Source organism: Rhodamnia argentea, chromosome 5 (genome assembly GCF_020921035.1).
Source record: "Rhodamnia argentea isolate NSW1041297 chromosome 5, ASM2092103v1, whole genome shotgun sequence".
NCBI lineage: Eukaryota > Viridiplantae > Streptophyta > Magnoliopsida > Myrtales > Myrtaceae > Rhodamnia > Rhodamnia argentea.
In genome coordinates, this window is record NC_063154.1 from 24,066,031 (window position 1) to 24,090,417 (window position 24,387).

Genomic DNA, 24,387 nt, shown 5'->3' on the forward strand with positions numbered 1-24,387 from the left:
CACTCTCTACACCCCCCCTCCCCCAAAGGACACATCTCTCCTTTCGTCAGCTTACAAACCTCATAAATCTACGCCATTCATACAGCCTCAGAAGCACCAACACTCTTCCGGAACCTCTTTACCGTGTCCGACACTCTCCGACACTCTTTAGTATGCAATCAACACATGATCAACACTCCAGACACGTTAACAACACGAAAGTCTAGCATCCCGACGCGCCATTTCGTCACGCACAGAATCAATTTTAAGAATTTTCAATTAATTAGGGGTCAACAATTTATCGAGAATATATATACTTAAATCATATACCGAGCCGCTCCAAAATTAATATACCAAGTCAATAAGAAAAAATCTAATCATGAATCTCGAACAAAAAAGAAAAAAGAAAAACCTCATCCTCATTCTAAATCTAGCCCCAAAATTCTCTTTTTCACACAACCAACTGTAGTTTTGATTGTTCAAATGTAGAGGGAATGGACAAATTCAATGCGCACACTCATTTTTTGTCACGACCCGAACCCCGCGAGCTCGTCGACATCCCACCTGGCCACGCTTATGTACAGTTCTCCAGGATCCAAAGGCCAACAAATTCATGCGGAAGCAAAAAAAATCCCCGTACAGAAACAATTAACATCACGATGATTTGGGACGGTAAAAACAAACTTATATATACATCCACATGTTCTATACAATTTTCCAAACCTACGGCTTCGGAAGCCACTGTACAAGCCTATGACCACTAAAACAAAAAGATTACATGGTCGAAGTCTACTATACATCCAAAATAAAACAGCCAGCAAAAGTCAAGAGGCCAACTACCCTAGGCCTCATCCTCGCTATCCGGCACTATATCATCTCTTGCCTCCAACTCATCCTCGTCAAGCTCAGGTGGCTGTTCCGCATCCGATGGCTCTACAACCTCCCCATCTTCTCCCGGTACCATGACCTCGGGGAATATCGAATCTCCTGGGCGGATCATTCATGCTTGCGGCGGAGGTTCTGAAATAAACAACGAGGCCACGACGGGTGAGATAAAATCTCAGTAAGCTGGCCCCTAATCCTAGATTAGGGCTCTAGTGCCTCCAGACATATTTTCAGTGAACAATTTCCAACAATTCTTCTTTCTTACCAAAAATTCCACAATTTAATTCCAGAAAATTCCTTTCTTTCTCCGAAAATTCCCACACCTTCTTAAATATTCTACGTTACTCCCATTTCGGCGTTCCACGCCTCGGTCCGACAATAAAATGTTCCACGTGCTCTGGGGCCTGCGTTTAACGCATCGGGCCATAATATAAATATCCACATTGATCCAAAGCCCGCGTTTAACGCATCAGGCTATCATAGAAAATTTCACGTTGCTCCAAAAATTCCACGTTACTCCGAAAATATTCCACGTTACTCCGAACATTCCACAATACTCCGAAAATATTCCACGTTACTCTGAACATTCCACGTTACTCCGCCGACATCATACAAGTTCATAACATTGAGCCTCAGACCTTTATGGAACACATCTATATATATATATATATATATATATATATATATATATATATATACCGGGGTCTCGGACACAAAGGAATACGACCCATAAATCTCGGTCTCGGACACATAGGAACACGACCGGATTAAGTCTTGGACAATTAGTCGAACACGACTCACTTTAGTCTCGGACGACTTAATTGAACACGATTTTCATATATTCTCTGTCTCGGACAATTAGACGAATACGGCTCACTTTGGCCTCGGACAACTTGATTGAATACGACCCTCATATTTTCTCGGTCTCGGACAATCAGACGAATACGACTCACTTTGACCTCGGACGACTTGATTGAATACAACCCTCATATTTTCTGAGAATAGATCGGGACCACGTGATTCGCTCACGTTAGAGAATTAATAAATCGGGACCACCCGATTAATTCACGCTAATCCATAGATTAATCCAGACCACAAGATCAATTTATGCTACCACAGAATTTAATCCACGCCATACGACCATATTTATGCTAATGTAGCAATAAATAAATAACGTACGATTATTTTTTATACTAACGTGCAATTAATACGCACCATACAATTTAATTACACCAACATGGGAATTTATCGGGGCCGAACAATTTAAATATTGTAACGTGCAATTAATTCACTACTATAGTACTAAACTATAATAATACCACATTTCATTAATTCCATGGCATAACAACATATTGTCACATAAAAATAACTATAGTTAAAATCTAATCTAACCATAGTTCAAAAATTAACTAGAATTAATAAATAACCTAACCATGGTTAAACAATTGCATAAAGTAACTAGAGTTAGCAAAAGCAACTATGGTCCAACTTTGACCATGCAAATATTCTCTTGAATTTACTATTCACTTCAAAAACATGATTTCTCTCTCCTCAAAACTTCATTCTCGGCCAAGGCATAAAAATGGCCAAAAACAACCAATTTTTCACCTAAATCTCAAGTCCATTAGCACCCTAGGTACCTAATATAAGGTTAGGGACCAACTTACAACAATTTTTGTAAGTTTTCCGGCGAGAAACGGGTGAAAAAATCTTGGTTCTAACCGGCGGCTTTGGCAACTCCCTTGCTTGGCTAAAAATCCACAAAAATCCGGCGGGTCAAGGCGGTTCGGGTGGTAGTCGAGCTCCGGCGATCCAAGGTGAATCCGGCGAGGCTTGGGAAATTTTTCCGTGAGGGAGAGTGGGAGCAATGGAGTTCGGCTAAGTGAGAGGGTGAGGGGCAGAGAGAGAAAGTGAGGTAGAGAGAGAGAGAGAATGCTCTTGAAAATAAAGAAGAAGAAGGCCAAAAACACTAATTAATAAAAATGTTGGATAATTTTGGGGTCTTCAAAGTCAATTTTCGGCCAAGGGGAGAAATGACCAAAATACCCTTTGGTCTAAGTGAAAAATTGGGTATTCTTCAAGGGCAAATGGGTCTTTTCCCATTTCTAATCCAAATTTATTTTTTTCTGAACCTCTTTGAGGCGAACCGCGAAGAATTCATACACTAGATTAGAAAATGTCCAAAATTTAAGTATTGAAACTCCTGAAGGTCCGACGTCAAATTCCGAAGCTCGATTCGCGATCAATCTCGATCAATAGAAATTTCAGCGTATCTCAAACTAACGGGCGGCTTTTAGGAGTTACGCGTATTGACCCGTGATTAAAATCACGTTTAAAAATTTCTCGAGCTATGGCGACTTTGGTTGTCATTCAATTGCGATGGTCAATTACTAGTCCCGATGGACACGATGGTTAGAAAATAATTTAGGAACGTTCGGAACCCATACGAGGTCAAACGGAATCACTCGTGATCCAAGCGTAGGGTATTATCCAAATCGTTCTTTAATCATTCTAGGATCGGCCTATATTAGTCCAGAATATTCCCTCGACAATTTTCATGGCTAAAGAGTCAATCCAGGATCAAGTTCTTAGGTCCACGTACTTGATTTTCCTAGCTAGCCATTCCCATTTGGTTAGTCTGCTCAAGATGGATCAACTCTAAGTGAGATTATACTGAAATAAATCAATGAGATATTTCATTTATTCACAGCTTTGAAAGTGGGTTGGAATTCAGAATGTTACACTTTTTATTTGGTGACTTCACTTGAATCTCACCATCACAAGCCTTTAAGCTACTTGGGGAAGAACACAATACTGCACAGCACGGAAAAATAGTCCACAAAGTTATAAACTTATTATATTATCAATTCAATTCTGAACTTTTTAATTTGGCAAATACTATTTTACGATTAGTCAATGTAGTCCTTCCAACAAATTTAGGCTGAAAATCGCTAATGCGGACATTGTCCCCTACGTAACATGACCGACAACGCTAATGTGCAAAGTTTTAGCAACTCTTTAATTTTTTTTATTGAGTCATTTTTCTTTTGTTTTCCTTCCATTTTCATTCTTTTATTTTATTTTTATATTTTTTTCTCTTAATCTTTTCCTTTACGACTATGGTTGGTTGCCAGCCATTGTCAAGGCCGGCCTCCACAATCGGCTGATAATTATTTTCTAATAAAAGGAAAACAAGAAGATATCTCAGATTTTTTTTCAAAAATTGCAAAAATCATCCACTTCGGCTCCAACCATACCACATAGGATAGTCAATGCTAACTAGACTGTAATGATAGCAATTTTCGGGTAAAATTTGCCAAAATGACTACATTGAAAAATTGTAAAATAATTTGGGATTTAATTAGCTAAATTGAAACATATAAAATTGAATTGGCCGCCATATAATAAGTTTATAACTTTCTCTACAATTTTTCCGACACAGCACAATCATATTCTCCTTCTTCAGCCCCCGTCAACAAGCAGCTCGAGGCACCACCAACTCGATGGCAGTGTTAACAATGCCTTAGTTGCGGGCGTTTCGTGACAAAGATCTTCCGCAGTGAAGAAGCCGCCCGAGCCGCTAAGACGAGCTGTTGCCGTTCGCCTCTATTCGACCATGGCTCACACTCTATCGTCCACTGTTGCTTTCAAACCTTTTAGAACTCTTCGGGTGCACTTGAATTTTTTTTTTTTTAAATTTGTTTGCTAGATTCTTGATTTTTATGGGGCTCTTGATTTTGTTGGAGCTTTGCTAAATCTTGCAAAAATTTTATTTTTGGTCGTGGAGGTGGTGTTTTGAATCCCAAAGAAAGAATGCTAAGTGAAAAAAAAAATAAAATTGAATCCGGTCAAATCAATCTCCCATTTTCCTCTATTGAAAATTGTGGCTACTATCAGAAATTTATCATTACGGCTTAATTATGGGACAAATTGAGCTGGTTTCTCGACATTGAAAACAACCTAAAAGAGAAAATCCTTGTAAAGGCTTTGAACTACTCTCTTTGACATTTGAACTGAACGGAAATATGGGGAATAATTTTGGAAAAATTGATTATAAAAAGTTTGCAAATATTTATTATATTTCCATTGTAATCCAATCTGTTTCAGTATAAGATACTACAAATTTTTTCTAATATTTTCGATTGCACAACTCTTCTTTCTCGACATAATTCCAATTGACTCGCCTTTTTTGAAAAAAATTACTGTGCAAAGGTGTCGGCCGAGTGAATCCTCCTGTTTTTATAATTTCATCTTGTCCAAAAGTGCCAATGAGATAAAAAATAATGAATTGTAAATAGAGTTCGAAGTTCGAATTCTGTATATAATGTGGAAGTTCATGGGTCCAAATATTTCCCTAGTCCAAAATGAGGTGCTGATCCCTTCAACGCATGTGAAGGACCCATGAGTTAAACGGTTATCAGTCATAACCACCCCTCTCCTTAAATTTGTAGAATGCAAAGCGGCACAGTAATTGACGTGGACTACATTTTTTGCTCAAGTCCAATATTTGAGTGACATGCCTTTATTACTGAGTTGGCCTTAAAAAAATAAAAATCTAATTTTTCTCTTCTTCCTCTCCAACCACTCTTTTCTCCGGATCTGCCCGGCGGTCTTGTGTTCAGACGTCTTTTTGGCCGGCTCTTAAGATATGGCCGTCCACGGCCGCTGGCGAGTAACAAGCCATGTTGCTCGCGGCACTCCAGCAGCTTTGTTGACATAGCAATTGTAGTCACCATTTTTGCTGAGTTTGATGATACGTTGAGTGAACAGTGAAGGAACCAATCGAAACATATAACCACATGAAAAAATGTGAAGGGACAACTCCAAAAAAAGGGAGCAAGTTGAGAATTCTAATTTGATTTTTTATACAAATTCAATGAGAATAATTAGGGAAAATTAACATGATCAAGACATTAGCCGCATGATTTTTTTTTTTTTTTTGCAAAATCAAATGAAAATTTTCACCAACCGCAAACGGTAGAAATCGAATAGGGAAGCTAGACTTGAATTGCAATCAACAATGTAGTTAGAGAAAACGAAAGGCGAACATTGAGATTTACGGATGCTAAGTAGAATTTACTTACTTCATTTATTTGAAGTTATTGTTCTAACTAAGATTTTACCAAGTTCATTAAAAAAAAATTTGCCAACGACAAACGATTTTCTCGGGAAAAACCTTGAGGTATAACAAAATCGAATGCCCTTGACAATCAAATCTCGAAAATATCGCCTTGCATGTGGAGAACTGAATGACTAACTTTAAAAGAAACAGATTATTATTTTAATACGGTCAATTAAAATTCCTACTTACATTACTAGGACTAAAACTACCTTTTAATAAAAAAATGTCCTGGTGTTGATGATGTGAGTTTCGTGATCGGCTGCCGATTCTGCTATCATATTATGACAAATCCGTTCTTGTGAAAGGAGGGAGTTGCTGCAACTTATACCAAGTTGATCTATTTTTTAGATTTACATCGGATTGTAACGCTTTGTGATACATTGCGTCTTGATATGTCATGTACCTTTCTTTTATGTGAAATGAAAATTTCCTCATGACCAAAATAAAAGAACAAAAAACAAAAATGTGTTGGTTTCATCATACAAATGACGTTTTTCTTTGTATGACATGCATGTATATTAATCTTAATTCCCGTTATATCATAGTCTCTTAAACTTTTAGTCTAAATAGTAGTGCAAGCAATTTGAACACAAGTTAGAAGTACGTCAAAGGGCCGTGACAATAAGTTTTGGAGGTAGGGGAGAGACCATCATAAATCATATTATATGTCGATATTGACGTTGTTGTGTACCTCTTCTCCAATATTGTCATGATATGTCGACGTTATTTTAACACCCCTAGTTTTGACCAAATTTTATACTTTGTGCAACTAAAGATAGATTAATAAAAGAAGAAATAGACACAACATAAGATAATGACAATTTTTTTTTATAAGAAACACAAAATCGGGAATACAACTTGATTGACGATGCATGTGTAACTAATTAGTCAAAAACTAAATAATAGAAAAACAACAAAACAATTTTTTGTTATTGTAAAAATAAGAAATAAATAAATAAACAAGTAATAAGCAAATAAAACGGGATCAATTCGGTCAAGGAGACTAACAGAATCGGTTTTTTCATGCAGTTGGGGCGCAAAACCCATTTCTTGCCAAAAAGTGTCATTTAGCTTTAAAATTAGCCTTAGCACTTCTTTCGCATCTCATTTGCATTTAAATTTGAAGAAAATTCAAAATGTTTTCTTGCCAAAAGGTGTCATTTAGCTTTAAAATTATCTTTAGCCCTTCTTTTGCATTTAAATTTCAAGAAAATCCTAAAATGTTGTCTTTTGGGTTGACTTTTATGGCCGATTTTGGCTAAAAAGTCAATCCATAGTCGAAAAAATTCCTTTTGCATAAAGCCTGAGATGAACCACGAAAGAGCAGGATATACACACAGAACTTAGATTTTTCTCTCGAGACTATTAGACACCAAAATTTTCCAAACAGTTAAAAATTAGCAACTTCAAGATCCTTGATCACGGTCTCACTTCTCGACCCAAAAAAATTAGGTTAGCATACTTAGCATCTCAACTGCATGGATGTATCAATTTAGTATAGGTATAAGAATTAGGCCTTTAATATCATATTTTTCACAAAATTGGTCGAAGGCTAATCTTTTGGCCAAACCAAAGAATTCAACCTTTGGTTGGAAAATAAAAATTTAAAATTAGAATCCGAGGTCCGATTAAATAAATTTCTTTTCAAAAGTCGATCGATCATTTAAATGCTTGATATCGTAGGATTTGAGCTTTTGCCTTTCAAGATCATGCCACTTGGCGCGACCGCACAAAACCCGAGTAAATCCTAGGTTTTCTAACTTTTGGGCAAAAAGAAGAAAAGGGGCTGGCGGCTGCAAGGCAAGAGAGGGGAGATGGAGGGCGTCCTTCGCTTTGGTCCAAAAATGTTTGTGGACGTCGACAAAAAAGGGCAGAGGAGGTTATAGAGATCCCTTTCTGAACATATCAATACAGGGATGAGATCTTTTTTTAGATTGGACTGGGCAATCCAACTGACATTCCACTGTATTTCTGTAGAAACTTCAAGATGATCTACATTTTCTTGGTCTAAACATCAGATGGCATGCGGACAAGATAGGATTTCTGAAGGCTCTGAAAAACATGTTAGAGGACTCTATTATTGATAAGCAAGGTATGTTATCTGAAATCAGAGTCTTGCCCGTGAATGCCTATGACACCTTGCAGAGCTTTTTAAACGGAGGTTGAAATATGGGCGTCTTTCCTTGCAATATGGTCATTTATGGTACAGTATACAAGTAAAAATAAATCAGAAGGCTAGACCTTGAATTCAGCCTCAGCCCGGGAGCGACGGTAGGTGTGACGGCTTGGGTACTTCACGATGAGAAGGGTTGCTTGATGGACGGAGAGGCCAAATTGGTCGCTGCTTCCTTCGTCTGCTCTGATGACGGAAGCCATGGCGATGCCTGAGGCCCTTAATTGCAACCTCTCTCCTCAAGCTGGCAACGCACGTTCTCCAGAGACTTCTACAACCCCACAAAGTACAGAGCTGACTTCTTCTGCAACATCTAGCACTGAAGCTAATAGCCTTTCCAATGGAGGTGAGGAGGAAACAAGGGAGCGAATCCCGAAGCATGACAAATCTGCGGACGGCACTCAGGCTCCCATTCTTGCATTTATCGAAGGATGTCATCGGCGTAGTTGCCACGCTAGGCAAAGTAGATAATGAAAATCTTAGCAGGTTTTTATGGTTTGTCCTCAATAGTTAGTACTGAATTATTTCCTCGGAATTAATTGAATAGACTGTTCTTTTATTAGAAGTCACGGCACTTTGAGACCAACATTTTAGATTGTTGAAAGAGAAGCAGTGAGCTGTCCCTCATGAATGTTCATGAGATATGGCTGCAAGCTTACAATTTCTAATAACATCGGACTTGCTCCTCTTCGGGCATAGTGGTCGGTGGACACAATGTTCAGATCATTAGCGCTATGCTTTTGACACATGCAGTGCCATAGATACAGCATCGTAGCTAACACTTGCTGGTTGCTAGGCATTCTAATTTTCACAACTATTAAATCATGTAGATGGGGTTTGTTCTCGGCCAGGTGCTCGCTACAATCGTTCCAGTTACCCTAAAATTCGAAAGTGCAGTATTATCGGAAGATGTCCATTTCTTCTTGGTGGCATTATGGTACGTTCTCTCAAGTCGCTCAATATCTTACAGTAAAAATTTCTTGCATAAATAGAGTAATCATCTTGATTGTTATGCACATTAAGATTACTCTATTTATGCAAGAAAATTTTTACAGTAAGATATTGACCTACTTGAGAGGACATACTAGAATGCCCCCAAAAAGAAGATTCTAAATCTTCCGAGAATACTGCATTTCCGAATCTAAAGGTAGCTCTAATGATAGCAGTGAGCACTAAGCAGGGAACAAATGCCATCTTACATGACTTAATAGCTGTGAAATTAGAATGCCTAGGTAGCAACTAGGAAGTGTCGGCTACAACACTACAGCTACGGCTCTGCACGTGTGAAAAGCACAGAGCTTTGCTAGTGATATGAACATTGTGTCTACTATTAGCAGCAAATTTTCAAGACAACTTAATTTGGCATTGTCCCTAAGGATGACGTATTGCGCAACTCACCTTTAATAATCTATGTTAGTTCGTATTTACGACTTCTTCATGTACTTATTTTAGATTTGACACCTCTTTATTTGAGTTTGGAGACATCAATCGTTCTTAAAAATGGAAGGAAGAGCTGCTATTTATAAGCAAGCTTCACCGACTTATCACCCACAATTTTAGACTTTTGCATTTCTTGCTTCCCGTGTAAGACTAGAAATGGAGGCGATTTGCTCAATGTTGGACCTGAAGGTTCGTGAGCTATAGTCGAAGAGAAATTTGAACTCTTCGTATTTTTCCTGAAATTCAGGGTTTTTAATGTTAACAACAGCCTCCAATTCTGCCAGCCCCCTTATTTCCTCCTCAACTTATGGTCAGCATCCAGGTGGGACGTGATGTGAGGAAATTTTAAGAAAAGAGTCTATATAGTTTTTTTCCACTAGGACAGGATCTCGCCACCACGAGGATCATCCCGATGAACCAGCAGAGAAGCTGTATTGGGGTTCATTTCGCTTTGTCTCAGGCTAAAACAGCCCTGCCTCCCCCTCTCTCTTTAGATAAATTGAAAAAACTTAGGTTTCCTATTTAATGCAAGCATCGTGACATGGCAACCTCACATTTTCCTGCCAAAATAGGACAATTTGGAAACCACACATTTTGTCCCAAGAGTAGGACACACCCTGGAAAAAGAGGTGGCGGGAGTGATATTTAACTATAGAAGACAGTAGTGAAGACAGAGATAGTGAGACGTCACGAGGAAGAAAAACATGAAGCCAGGGTGAGGTTAGTGGGACCCATTATTTGGGTAATTATGTCCTTTTAAATGTTTAGGGGTGGATGAAACCATTTAATAAGTAGAAACATCGCCCCCCTTTCTATAATTCAAAATCAATGAAAGATCAAAATTGAAAGAGATAAATATGGAAGAACATGTTCGAGATGGTTTAGTCGAAGTCGGGTTGTTTGGAGAACTAATTCCTAACTGCCCTGGCTACCTATAACCATTAGGTAATCATAAAAGACATGACCATGCTTAGGCGATAATTGACAAGTCGGTTATCTCTAAAAAAAAGAACTAGATATTGTAAATTGAGGATTTGGTTAACTGTAAGATGTACTTGATGGCGTTTTTTAAGTATCCAAGCTCTATTTTCTCTAATGTGCTAAATTTATTCATGATCTAATTTCCCAAGCAGGCATCGATTTTGTTCTAAATTTTCAGGCGTTGCCAAAACACTTATTTAACATCGTTGTCGATCACAAGGCCATTTTCTAGTTTGTGGTGTTGGATTTGTGCGTGAGAGACTGTTGATGCAAATAAAATGTCAACTCCAGATGCAACATAGAAATTCAATCTACGTATGTCCAAATGTGGCAAGGACATAGAAAATTCAGGTTCAATATGATAAGGAAAAAACGTGACACTAAAATGGCATGGCAATAATGCACACATGACGAGAGAACGGCATTGATAAATTCAAAATTCAATGAGAAGATAGCATACATGTCAAACACCAAATTCAATATATTATAGGGATGGCAATGAAATGAGGAGTTTCGAATTTAGGCACCATGAGTAAATGGCACGCGATATCAGAATTTAAAACACGAGAAAATGGCATCATAATTCACCTGAATCGGTCACATTCATCATCGGCATTGTAAGTATCTGAGCTTCCACAAGTTCATGACTATTATGTGCAGCCAGGCTCATCATGGGATAGTTGTACATCACATGCCAGTAAAAGAGACTATGGTCAAATAGTTCTACATGGCAACGATTGGCACTAACAACAACCACCAGCAGAAAGGTGTTCCAGGACATTACACCCTATCTTCCAATATAAAATTTATTTGAAAATGCTTTCGTCTCATGATGTCGTACTAATATCAAATCATACATAAAAAGTAGTGAATTATTGACTAGCATTGCATAATTAGAGGAACATGACAGTGCTTTCGAAACTAACTGCCGGATAGAGCGAAAATATTTACCAGCAAAGCATATTCATAATCAAAATAACATCTCATCAAAGTAACTACCCATAATCAATTATGACAAGCTCAAAATCTCCTCTCCCACAAAAAAAAAAAAAAATCAGATTTTGGAATTTGCTGGGCGTATAAATCTCATCAAGCTTAAAATCCACGGATCCAAAGAGCACAATTTACACTTGTAACCTTCAAAAGCAACGTATCGCCAATGACAACGAGCAGAAAATTTCAATCAATAAAAATCAGAAATTGATGAAGAATCAAACCTGGAGCTTCACTTTCTTCTAGAACTGAATGTTCACAAGATGAGGTTGCGCGCCGTCGGATTTGAGTCCTCCCAAGAAAAGCACCAAAAAAACAAACCTAACGATCAATTCTCGAAATTCTTCCCAAAGCAGAGAGAGAGAGAGAGCGAGAGAGAGAGAGAGTACTGCCAGTAAGTGTCGAGGTTGTCGCTGCGAAGGGATGAGAGGAAGGCATCGGTGGGTCAGAGAACGCAAGAGAGAAGAGCCTGAATTGTTCTGAAACGCACGCGTGAACGAATTGGCTCTCTACTATGATTTAATGTCAAGCGAGCAGCAAGGAGCAAAGGGAAATAGGGAGAGAGAACCTCGCAGCCTATTCCGCTTGATCTTCGCGGATTTAACAGAATCGGTTAAGGTAAGATAAGCTTTGATTTGAATGAGTAGGGGTTGTTGGAGGAGCCTCGGAAGACCCCACTCTTTGCGGAACCGAATCCGACTTCTTTGCACGAGTCTAGCTGAGGTTGAGGGGGGCTGTTGACTTGTTCATCATACAATTCCTCTTTTAATTCACCTACTCTCTCTTTATTGGTTGCTTTTTTCGTTTGATGGCCATATCTTTATCGTGAAGAGCGCAAGTTGTCCCAAATGTATGACCGACTTGTCTTGGTAATGTCACGTTGTGGAACGCTTTGAACTGAGCCATGCGCAGCCTTATTATTCGTAGGGATGGCTAAACGAAGGGTAGAGCCGTTTGTTTTCCTTTGGAACAAGAAAGTCAAAATTTGATTTCCTATATGGGAAACTACGAATTATTTTACAAATTTTAATTTAGAAAACCATGCTACACAATTATATGGCGGTTGCACGATGGAGTCTTAGCTATAGCGTCCACTGAATAAGGAATCACTTTTGCAGATATTTCTTTGGCTCAATAAACTCTTGAGGAAGCCAATTCAGGTGGGCGTGGGGAACTTGATATGGACCCCTATAAAGGTCTACTGATACTGATTAATTTGATAGATACTGGCTCCAAGCTGAACGTTGCCGTTCATGTGATGCACAGAGTGTTTCGAGCCTGTAAGGGAGCCTTACACCATGAGGGATCTCAATGGAGATATTATCTTTAGTAGAGCGTGGGAAATTTTCATTTTCATCAAATTTGAATAATTCTGCTTGTGTACATGTACTACAGTGTCACTATTTTAACTGTAGTTTGATTTATTCACTCTTTATTAGTGCTGTCAATTTTGTTAAGATACTGCACATTGCTTGTAGCACAAGCAAGAAATGATTTACTGTCATCTCACAAAGAAACTACTTCCAACCCATCCCTACGAATAAGACCTGTTAAATCTTGAGCGATTTCTATCTATGGGATCAGCTTATCCCACCTCCTTCGGCGTGATTTTCGGGGAAACATAAACTCGTTTCCAGTTCATCAGTTCCAACGGAGCCAACATTTTCGTTCCCACCCAGACGAGCTTCCACTTGCGGCATTCATCAAGCACCTCCTTTGTCAACGATGATAGTTAAAAGCTCGAACTATCTTCCCTTAGTTAAAAGCTTGAATTTTCCCCGACAATGTATCTTCTGTTTGAGCACACGTTAAACCTTTGAGATATCCTCACCAAGAAAGTCATACACCTTTTTTTTTGTTTAAATTTTTTCTCACGATATGTGTTTCAGTGTGTACGTTAAAAGCTTGAACAATTTTCTTCGAGGTATCACGTGGACATTTCGTTTTCGCCTTAATTTCCCCCGACAAGGTATCTTCTACTCGAGCACGCGTTAAAATTTCGAGATATACTCTCCAAGAAAGTTCTACATCTTTTTTTGTCTATATCTTTTCCCACAATGTGTTTCGGTGAGTACTTCAAAACCTCGAACTATCTTATCTGAGGTACCACGCATACATCTCGTTTTTGTCTTAAAACGTCGAGATATCCTCTCCAAGAAAGTTATACGTCTCTTTTTTTTCTTATTCTAAATCTTCTCCAACGATGTGATCCGACGTATTTGTTTAAACATCAACTATCTTCTCCAAGATATCACATAGACATTTCGTTTTTGTTGAATCTTCTCCAACGACGTATATCCAATTTGTGTCCTTCTTGTATCATCTTCTTTGGCGTTGATTAAAATGGCTCAAAAAATGGGGTCGACCCACGCCCAGTGAGCTGGGACAAATCCTGATTTTGATACTATATTTGAAAGTTGAACAAAATGTATTTAAAATTAAGAGGTAGAAGCCTCACGTATATACAGAGCATATAAACTTGTAATTAACAAGATGAGATATTTAACCATTAATAGGATAAGAAAATAAGAGGCAAAAATGAAAATTTTATATATTTTTGCATCTTGATAAAGAGTAGATCATATTTCTTATAAACGTAATTAAATGGCTATCTAAGATATTGTATCAATCAAAGTTATGCACAATCAAAAATATATATATGTCCAATCTGGGAAGATAGGAAGAATCAACATAAACATGTTATAAGTATATTTAACCGAGGAATATCCTTAAAAAAAATCTCAAACACTCTTAATGCGATGCCCTAAATATTATGATAATAGTCGTAGAAACAAATGATGATTCTGATGGCAAGTAAAGGGAGAAGTATAAAAAAAGTCCTAAACCTATTGCATTAGTGCCGATTAAGTCATAAACTTTTTTTTTTGTATCAATTCAATCCTTAAAATTTTTGCATTTGTGCCAATTAAGTCCTAAACCTTTATTGGTGCCAATTTAGTCCTAAATCTTTTGTATTTATGCCAATTGCTTTAATCCGGCTAATTTTGGCTATAAATCTACTGACGTGGACGTTGATTGTCCTACGTAACATGGCTAGCGCTAACTTGGACATTTTTTTTCATATTATTCTAATATTTTAAATAATTTTTAAGTATTTTTTTTGTTATTGTAGAAAATATTTTTAAAAAATTATTTCAAAAATAAAAAATATTTAAAAAATATCCATGTCAATGCCAACAGTGCCATATAGGACAATCGACATTCACGTCGATGATTTTTCGCCAAAATTGGCCGAACTTAATTAATTGGCATATAAAATATTTAGGACTAAATTGACACTAATGCAAAAGTTTTAGGACTGAATTTACACCAATAAAAGGTTTAATACTTAATTGGCACAAATGTAAAAGGTTTAGGACCGAATCGGCACAAAAAAAAAGGTTTAGGACTTAATTGGCACTAATGCAATAGGTTTAGGACTTTTTTGACACTTTTCCTAGCAATTAAAGATCCAAATCGTCAAATACAATAAAGACCCAAACCCCGACAAATGCACACTCGAATCCGCCCTAAGTTGAACGGAGCAACCTGAATCGGAGGGAATGTAAATCCAAGCAAAAAAAAAGAAAAGAAAAGAAAAGAAAGGCTATTCTATTATACCTGAGAAAACGTAGTATTGATTCCTTAATCGATGCCTCAAATAGAGGATTCAAGGCATAAGCAAGATCAGAACTCTTTTCCAAACTGAGAAGTTATGCGGAAGCATATGCACTATTAGTTGGAAGGCCTAGCTAAAATCCCAATAGTTCGTGTGATTGGTTAGGGTTTCAGAGGATTTCTAACTCAGAAATTAGATGTCACCCGTTCAAATCTCACAATTTGAGTGCAAACTACGTAGGTCAGGATAACTTGCACGGGTCAACAAGATGAACTTGACCAGTTTATGGGGGTGTGCAGGGGATTTCATGGTTATCTAGGGCTTGTATCAGGTTTTGTCCCCCTTGGTTAGTTAAGGTAACTTATCATAAAAGGAAGTCAAATCACTTTGGTTAGGGCTCTATTTGGCAGTAATTCTGTTCCCAAAAAATGATTCTGATCAAAATCATTTTTTTTTATTCTGTTCCCTGAATGATTTTTTGAGAATCAGAACGCGTTTGGTAATCGTTTAAAATTTTTGTTTCTAGAACAGAAACACGTTTGGTAGCTACACAAAATTTCTGTTCCTAATTTGTCACTTAAATCAAATAATTATATAATCACATTTGATGGCAAAGAATAGGAAAAATAATCAAATAGTGATTATGGAGCCAAAAAAAGAAGAAGTAAAAGCAACAAAATTTCCGTTCTCAATTCGTTTGTCGATTTGTCATGAGTATGCAATCGTTTATATTGTTTGAAAAGTAATTCGTATTGCATTTATAGAATTTGTCTAAATCATTTGTTTGTTATTATTTCTTGTGACTTTTAGATTGATTACTAAAAAAAAAAAAATGAAAGAAAAGCTCCTCATTGTGCAACCGTCTATGGTATTGCACTCTTGTAATTACACATCGTACAAGCTTACAAGACCTGCAACTCAACTACATTGATTTTTTTTCACCCGACTCGACAAATTTTTTGTGCAGCTCGAAAAATGGAGAAAAAATGGAGATTTAGTTCGCAACGCTGAGGGTTGGGTCCATTCTTTAATTAAAAAAAGATAAAAGTTGAAAAAACATAATAGGAAATAAAAAAATACAAACTTAATTAGAATAAAAAATAAAATAGATAAAAATTCAAAAAAAAAAAACATGCGTATTAGAGGTCCCTTAATACAAAAAAATAAATTAGATTTAAAAATTTCTAAAAACTAATTTTTTAAATATAAATATAAATTTAAATTGAATTTAAATATAGGCTTAAAATTTTACAAAAACAACTAATTTTTTTTTAAAAAAATGGGGAGGGGAAGAATTTGGTGACGAGAATTTTTTTTTTCAAAATTTTAGCTTTTTTCAATCTTAAATTTTTTTAATTATTTTTAAATTATTAAATTAAAAATCTAAATATTTTTTATTTCCCCCATTGCTTAAATTTTTAAATTTTTTTAATTAAATTTACCTTAAATAAAATTTTTAATTTAAGAAAATTAGTTTGTAGCAATTTTTTAAATAATACCCTTTTATATTAAAAATTTAATTATAAGTATGAGGGATAAGTCATAAGTATATCGTGCAAAAAAGTAATCCCCAAAAGTGTTCCAAAACACCGGAATCATCTTTTTTTTGCTTCTGAAAAATGGTCTAAAAGTGTTCCCGAGACCAGAATCAAAATCATTTTTTTTTATTTACCAAACATATTTCTGATCCTTTTTTGTTTCTGGGAATAGAAACGGAGGATCGGAATCACTGCCAAACAGAGCCTTAATGGCACCAAGTTGTACTTATCACGAGATTCTTTCAGTTTGTAGTGATCATGAAATCAATCAATCTTAGAATGCTTTAAAGTTTCTAGCGAATTTAGACCCTAGTCAAGATTGAATAAGTTTATTAGGTTTAGTGATGCAGGAACATCGAGTTACTTGAAGTTTAACCGGACTAATCAATTTTTTTTTATCTTTTTTTGTGTTGTAGGAGTCAATCGTTTGTTTAATTTCAATATTTAATGTCTTTTAGAGATTAAGAGATCGTGATAGACATTTGATTGTTCAGATTAAGGGATCTTAAATTAGATTAGGGGGTGAGATTATGAGGGTTGCTTTGAGTCATTATAAGTAGTCCTCAAAAGCTATTGTAAGTGATCTTTTCCCATAATCCATAGTATGGTTATGCTTCCAAAATTTCTCTTGGTTTGTCAAACCCTAGAGATTGATTTATCTCTGTTCGAGGTTGAGTTTTAGTTGCTCGAAATAAAAGCTAGACACCCAACTTAACCTAGTTAGAGTTCCCCTTTCAATAGAGAAATGAAGATACAAAAAAAAAAAAAAAGCGACATTTACTCAAGAACCTGCAGGCCAAACTTAGTGCTATTGGAACTCAATCTTTTGGTTCCCAAATTGTACAATAGCATCATTCCATCTTTCCGCCAACGAATAAAATAAACTAGAGGTGCTAGGTTCCCAGTCCGGTTCCCCTCAAGAACCGAAGACCGGACCGGTAGTCCTGGTTTCCATTTTCTGGAATCGGGGACCGAACCGGCCGTCCTAGAGTCTGGTCCGATTTCCGGTCTGTTCTAAGGAACCAATAATATTTCAAATTTCTGCACGTATCCAGGAAAAAAAAATTCCTAGCATCAACTTGCCCTCTTCCATATGCAGTTTGCATTAACATCAGTGGATACAATGAATGAACAAAATAGGACTTAATGTGACTAGTCAGATATAAAATAGCCTCATCATCTCTATCCTATACATCCTCCGCAAGCTATCAACTGTTATGCCTATCACACTAAAAGGGAAAACTAAGGCAACGTATCAAACAGGTTACATATTAACCTCTACTTAGATTGCTTGCAGGAATACGTTTGGAAAAAAGGCCAAGACCATATCACTGCTTCTTCTTTCTTCTTTTGAAAAAAAGGGCTGCGAAGTGCGAAGTTACATTATGGTTATTTCTTTTTTTAAATTCGACGGATCCGATAGGTCCTATATCCCTAGAACCGGAAACCGAACCGCCCGGCCACCGATTCTAATATTAAGAACCAAGATCCAGGAATCGGACCATCAGTCCGGTCCAGTTTGCTCACTCCTAAAATAAACCCTCAGATAAGAGGAAATGAAGCATCCAATCATCAGGTCACAAATCTGTGACTGTAAAACAAGGAGTCACATCTTTCTCTGGCCGAGAGTCGAGACCAAACTGAGGAGCGGGCAAAAGATTTTCTAGGAAACAGCATGAGGCGTTTATAATTTTTGTTTCATGCATGTACTCCATCCAATTAACGCTAGATGTTCTTTCTGATTACATTCTTAGTGTGAACATGATACAGGCGAGGCCTTGATAGGAGGAGGACAAAAGTAGCAAGAGCGCACCCTAAGGAAGAAATCGCAAAGCCCTTGGAGACATCAGCAATCTTGTTACTGTTCGAGGAGTCGAAGGCAAGGTTCAGCCTTAGATTTCTCTCCCCATTACGAGGTTGCTCTCTCTCCTCTTTCTCTCAAATGTCAGATCCAGTGTGCACATGAGCAGTCCAGTGCACATTTACTGCCATTTACTGCCAAATGGCATTATTGTGATTCTTAACCTCAGAAGTCCAGTGCACATTTACTGCCAAATGCACAAGTTGCTGCCGCTTACGAAAACAACAAGGTTACCTCTTTAAACAGGATGTTCTTGTTCTTCATAATTTAGACCTATGACTGACCTACTTTCTTTAATAAAATTCTGCAGAAACAAGCTATAATTAACGTGAGTTGAGTGCCGTGCATTTCATTCTTGCTAGACCTCGATTAGGCAAAAGAGCGAAGCAGAGTAGCGGCAGCGGCGAAAGCTGCTGTCGTTAAGCGGAAACCCAAGGTTCAATTGATGATATAACCTCGGATTCAGAAGAAGTGGTCAAGGCCAAGAAGAAGCAAATCATGAGTGGAGAACGAAGGGCAGAGATTGTCGAGGAGGAATATGCCCACGATCACTTCGGTCCTCACTGCTCGAAGCAAGGCGTTTGCATATTTACACTTCTCAAGTACAAGTCCTCTAGTAAAATAAGCACAAAATTTACAAATTAATTTTCAACTTTAAATTGAAGTTGGCAACAATGGGTCGTCGAAATGCACTTGAGATCGTTTTCTGGCCATGCATATCTTCTATTTCAAACTTTACTTTGGTTTTCAAGTATCGACGATGAATGAATTGTTCAACACAGTGAACGAATGATTTAGAAGTGGAACAGGGTTTGAAGTACCATGGGGAATAAATCAATAGCCGTGATGCCCCCCTTATCCAATAACAAGTTATAGCATGACGGATTAATTTCCTCCAATTCCAGGCATCATCCCTTGTTCAGTTTAATTTTGAGACAAACACAACTTGCATTCTCAAATTATCCTATTGTTATATAAACAAAAAGGCACCTACTACATACCTTCTTCCCGCGAATAACAGTTTCGGGCTCTCCCTGGATAACCACATGTTTTGTGCTACCAAGGTGTTGCCCTCTTGGAGCAAGCGAGCCAGGCTCATCAAAAGCTTTTCATGGCGGCAAAATCTCTTCTGGCTTGAAACCGGAGGAAACAAGAAAGAGGGATGACCCGACATCTCGATTTAGAGAAGTTACTTAGTTCAGTCGCATTATCTAGTCGACTTAAGAACTCCTTTTCTGCAACGAGAAATTGAGCTGCGCTGAACCCTTTTCTGTCTATTACGTTTGTACGATAAAGAAGCCAAATGCTCCTCTTCTGATAACCCCAGCTAAAAAAGGGAGTGTAACAAGCATTGAGTCATCCAATAATCTCGCAATGAAGCAAAATTGTCTTGATCAAACGTAAATGGCGATAAAATGTTGTTTCCACTTGTTGACCAAAATGGCACATATGTATGGATCAACCCAATTTGAGAGCACCGTCAACATGAGATCGGACCACGAACGCATCTAGATCTCATTGCTCATGCTTTCATAATCGGTGGACCGGTTAAACATGATCAAGTTCTTTGCTAGTAAAAGGCAATCGAATCCAGACCAGAAATCGCAACGAGCAAGGGTTAGATTTTAGAACAACCTAAGGGAAGGTGGAGCTCTGTGTCCACATTCTTCCGTTGTGGCTGACAATGACCATAACGGCGAGATGGTGGCCATTGATGTCGCACATCATGTGATCATGCACGTACGTTTGCCACGAATTCTATCTTTGTGTGTATATACACACACACAAAAGGCCATTTATCATCGGCATATATCAATGAGTTTTGGGATGGTGCTTGATTTGTGAGAAACAAAATGGAATAAGAAGTTGCTAAACATATCTGAATTGGTTTAATTGGGTGATGATTTTACCAATAATTAAGGAATCCACACTTCTCTTAATTTTCCCAGTAGATGCTTTCATTAACGTTTTCCATTTCACAATGCATTAACCACTAGGCGCTAAATGCACTCATTTGGCATTTCAAAGGTTTTTTTTTTTTTTTTTTTAACGTGAATGATTTTCTTGGTTTACCCCAATGAGAAGAAACTAACACGACAATATTTAAACCCAAAAAAAAAATGAAAAATGAAAATCATCAACTGGATGAGGAGATATCCTCCGCAAGATTACATAACAATACCCACATTATCAGAGTCTCTAAAAGATTGAGACCGAGCTCGAGCTTGAGTTCGACTTGCACATGTATCTCAATTTAATTATAGTCGAGTAGAGCTCGAACATAAATTATAACAGTCGATCGAGCTCGAGACGGGTTTCCGCGTCGCATATGCACTTCCAGCTCGAATTTGACAGTGTATCGACTTGGCTTGACTCGATTTCACTCGTATTCATCACTTTGCATTGATTTATTGGCCTCTTCAAGCTTCTGCTCCTCGGGTACGTCCAAGAACCCATTCGCATCTCTATCATCGTGGGATTCCATGAGGAAAAAGGCTGTAGAGATGAGATGTCCACCACATTATTTTGCAAGAGTACGCTTTCTTAAAACATATAGCACATTTATCTCCATATGGATATCCTCCTTAATGTACTTTTGAGTCCTTGACTAAGTCCCATGAGATGAACGTATACGATACAGGTCCTTTGTTCAATTACCAACATAATTCAGATTGACTAATTGTAGTTAAGATAGTAATTATGGCTGTTTTTTGGTTTTTACCACTATAACCGTCTTCAATGGTGAAAAACTAATTGTAGTTAAGATGGTAATTAACGGCCGTGCGGCCGGAGGAGGTGAATTTCATGGGTCATTTTGACAAAAGAACACGGAAAAAACATGACATATGAAGATCATGATGGAACGTTTTCCTCGACTGTCAACTTTGAAACTTTAACTCTCTTTTGAACCGAAAGTTCGCTAGGGTTTCTCATTGTCACCCACCGCCCAACCTTCCCTGCTTTTTTGTTAGAGTTGGCGAATACTTCAAGGACCCTTGTTTCTCATATCGAGCACACCCACGTAAACTTAGAAAAACTGAAGTGTGAACCGACAACATGTGACATATACGCTTGGAATGATGAGGGTCCCGCAACCCGATTAGCTAGTAGGGGTTCCACTCGTGTTTTGGGTTTGTGTTTAAGTTGGCCTGTTCGTTGTGGGATTAAAGGGGTTTTGGATAGGCTTAGTTTTTGGACCCACTTTAAATCATATATATTGTGTTCGTATGAAAGATCATTATAACTGGTTTTTACAACTGTAAACCTAAACATCATAGTGAAATCTCTTTACAAAACGTAGCCCTATTCAGGAGTGAACCTGAATAAACTCGTGCGTCATCTGTTTCTTCTATTTTCTGTGTGATTCTTCTGATTCGGTTTAGGATACAACACGTCTGAAGCATACTATTGAGGGAGATAGAGAGGGCTCTCCCTCTCTCTTCCTCCCCCCTCCTTCCCCTCATATGATGTTCTCCTTCTCTCTCCATTTCCCCTACCTTCGAGAAGCATCTAGAGAATGGGGAGCTCTCTTTTCAGGGTTTCAGTCTCCGATTTTCTCTCAGGGTTTCTCTTGTCCCTGGTTTTCCTCCCGGTGCAGCCTGTTGCAGTCCTGACGCCAGCCTCAATGGTCCCTGTTTTTCCACCGGTGCTGCCTACAGCTACTCCCGCGATCTACTTAGCCTCACCGGCTTTGCTTGATGCGAGTAGGAGCTGTTTGATCCTAGTTTAATCATTGCTTAAGGCTGCTCTGCATTGTTGTTTGGACCTCTCTATTTCCTTTCTTTTGTTTATGTTGGGTTCTCCATCGATTTCGTGGACGGCTTATATGATTTTGTGATCAACTGCTATATAGTTTGCAGCTTTTCTCTCCCGATCTAGAGCTAGGTCTAGATTCGGACGCTCTTCTATCCTAATCTCGAGATAGATCTGGGATTTTCAAGACGTGTTCTGTATTCATACAACTTATTAGTATTATTGTGTTCTATACACGGTGATGGTGCTGGGGACGCCGAACTTTGGCACGCTTTATCTTTTGGCATAGCCATTGTTGCTAAAGAGAAATTCTCGGTGTGTGCTCATCACCGATGGTATGAGATTCGGGCCGTACGAGCTCTGATGCTACAACAGATCTATCTTTGAAGAATGAGCTAGTCTTTTGACGGCAGAGCAAGTTGATTCATTTTTCATATCTGTTTCACTTGCTTTGTAGGATTTGCATCTATCTTGAAGTTATGTACTACTTTCTCTTTATGAAACGAAGTTGGTCATTTTGAAAAAAAAAAAAAAAGAAAAGATCACGCTCACTATCTCTCTAGCAAAATTATTTGCAGATGCTTTGGATTCTCTCTTGAAACTGACCAGCCGATCCTCCTTTTGTTTGCTATTGTGTACAGTCATGCATTCTTTTCAGCAATCATATTTATTAGAGAACCTTATCATATTACTATGTATTGCTCCCTCTACAAGACTAATCTTTTGCCCCGATTTATGATTGGTTACTATATAGAACGCAAAATATGGCGATCTCGATAGAGAGCAACCAGCTTCTTATCAAGTTTAGTAGTGCAATAAGAAAAATTATAAAAAAAATTCCTAAATCTATTGCAATTTGTGTCACTTTAATCACAAATTATTTTAACCAATTTAATCATAAACCTTTTATTTTTGTGCCAATTCAGTGGGCTTGCTGATCCTCACGCGAACAACTTTTAACAGTATATTCTAATATCTTTTCAAATTATTTATTTATTTTGTTCGGCGACCAGCCAGAGGTGAGGCCTCTAAGAGAATGAGAAGGAAAGAAAAAGAAAAGAAAAAAGGAAAAAAAGAATACTATTTTTAAAAAAAATACTTAAATATTATTAAAAGTGCCACGCCAGCGCCACATCAGCATTGGGTGGAAGGACTGTATTGGCACAAATATAAAAAGTTTATGACTTAATTGAAAAAAATAAATAAATGAATTGACACAATTGCAATAGGTTTATAATTTTTTGTTAATTTTTCCGGTGTAATAATATGAACCGCTAAAGAAACTTTCGCTCATACTCACTACATACAGTATCGAGTGGAGAACTTTGGCCCTACGACGGTTTGGTGTCAGACGCAAAGCTGAAACTGATAAGTTTGGGGATGACTTGTAGGAATGTTCAATAATGAGGTAAGAGTGAGTGGTGCCAAACCGAAGAACTTAACCTTTGATCGGAAAAATAAAAATTTAAAATTAGAATCCTGTTAGTTTCCACTCTCATTTTAATAAGCGTTTGATTTTAGGGACCATAAATTTTAAAAGATCTCAAATCCGATTTAAAAAAAAATTAAATTTCGAGATATTTTCGTTACAACTTTCAATCCCCGGCAACATATTGGACACACACACACACGAACTCACTCTTAACATCTTTCGCTGTCTTCCATGGTTCCGCCATTCCAGATTGAAGAACTCCCTCTCAACGAGAATGATTCCCAGGACATGGTCATCTACCACGTCCTAAACGAGGCCACGTCCCAAAGCAACTCGTCCCTCCCGCACCCGAACCGGTCCGGTTCCGCGTCGGGCGGCAGTGGCACCATCGAGCCGTCCCGTGGCATCGCGAAGAAGCACTATCGAAGGGTCCGGCGCCACCCGTAGGGGAAGTACACGGCCGAGATCTGTGACTCGGCACGCCCATGGGCTTGCAACTATCTTCTTTTTATTATTATTATTTTTTAAGCTTATTTTGATTTTTTGATTTTTATTTTTTAGCCTAATTAAATTTGAATTTTTTTTTAACTTTCATATTCTTTTATTGCTGA

At 37.8% G+C, this 24,387-nt stretch overlaps 1 long non-coding RNA gene across 1 annotated transcript; it reads right to left on the bottom strand.

The window, feature by feature from the left end:
- Positions 1–3,908: 3,908 nt before the first annotated feature.
- On the bottom strand, positions 3,909–22,846 carry LOC125315045. The gene is made up of 3 exons (XR_007198416.1): positions 22,411–22,846; positions 9,722–9,731; positions 3,909–3,919 (listed from the first exon to the last, which is right to left on the bottom strand). It is a non-coding gene; the product is annotated as an uncharacterized LOC125315045 (long non-coding RNA).
- Positions 22,847–24,387: the final 1,541 nt, after the last annotated feature.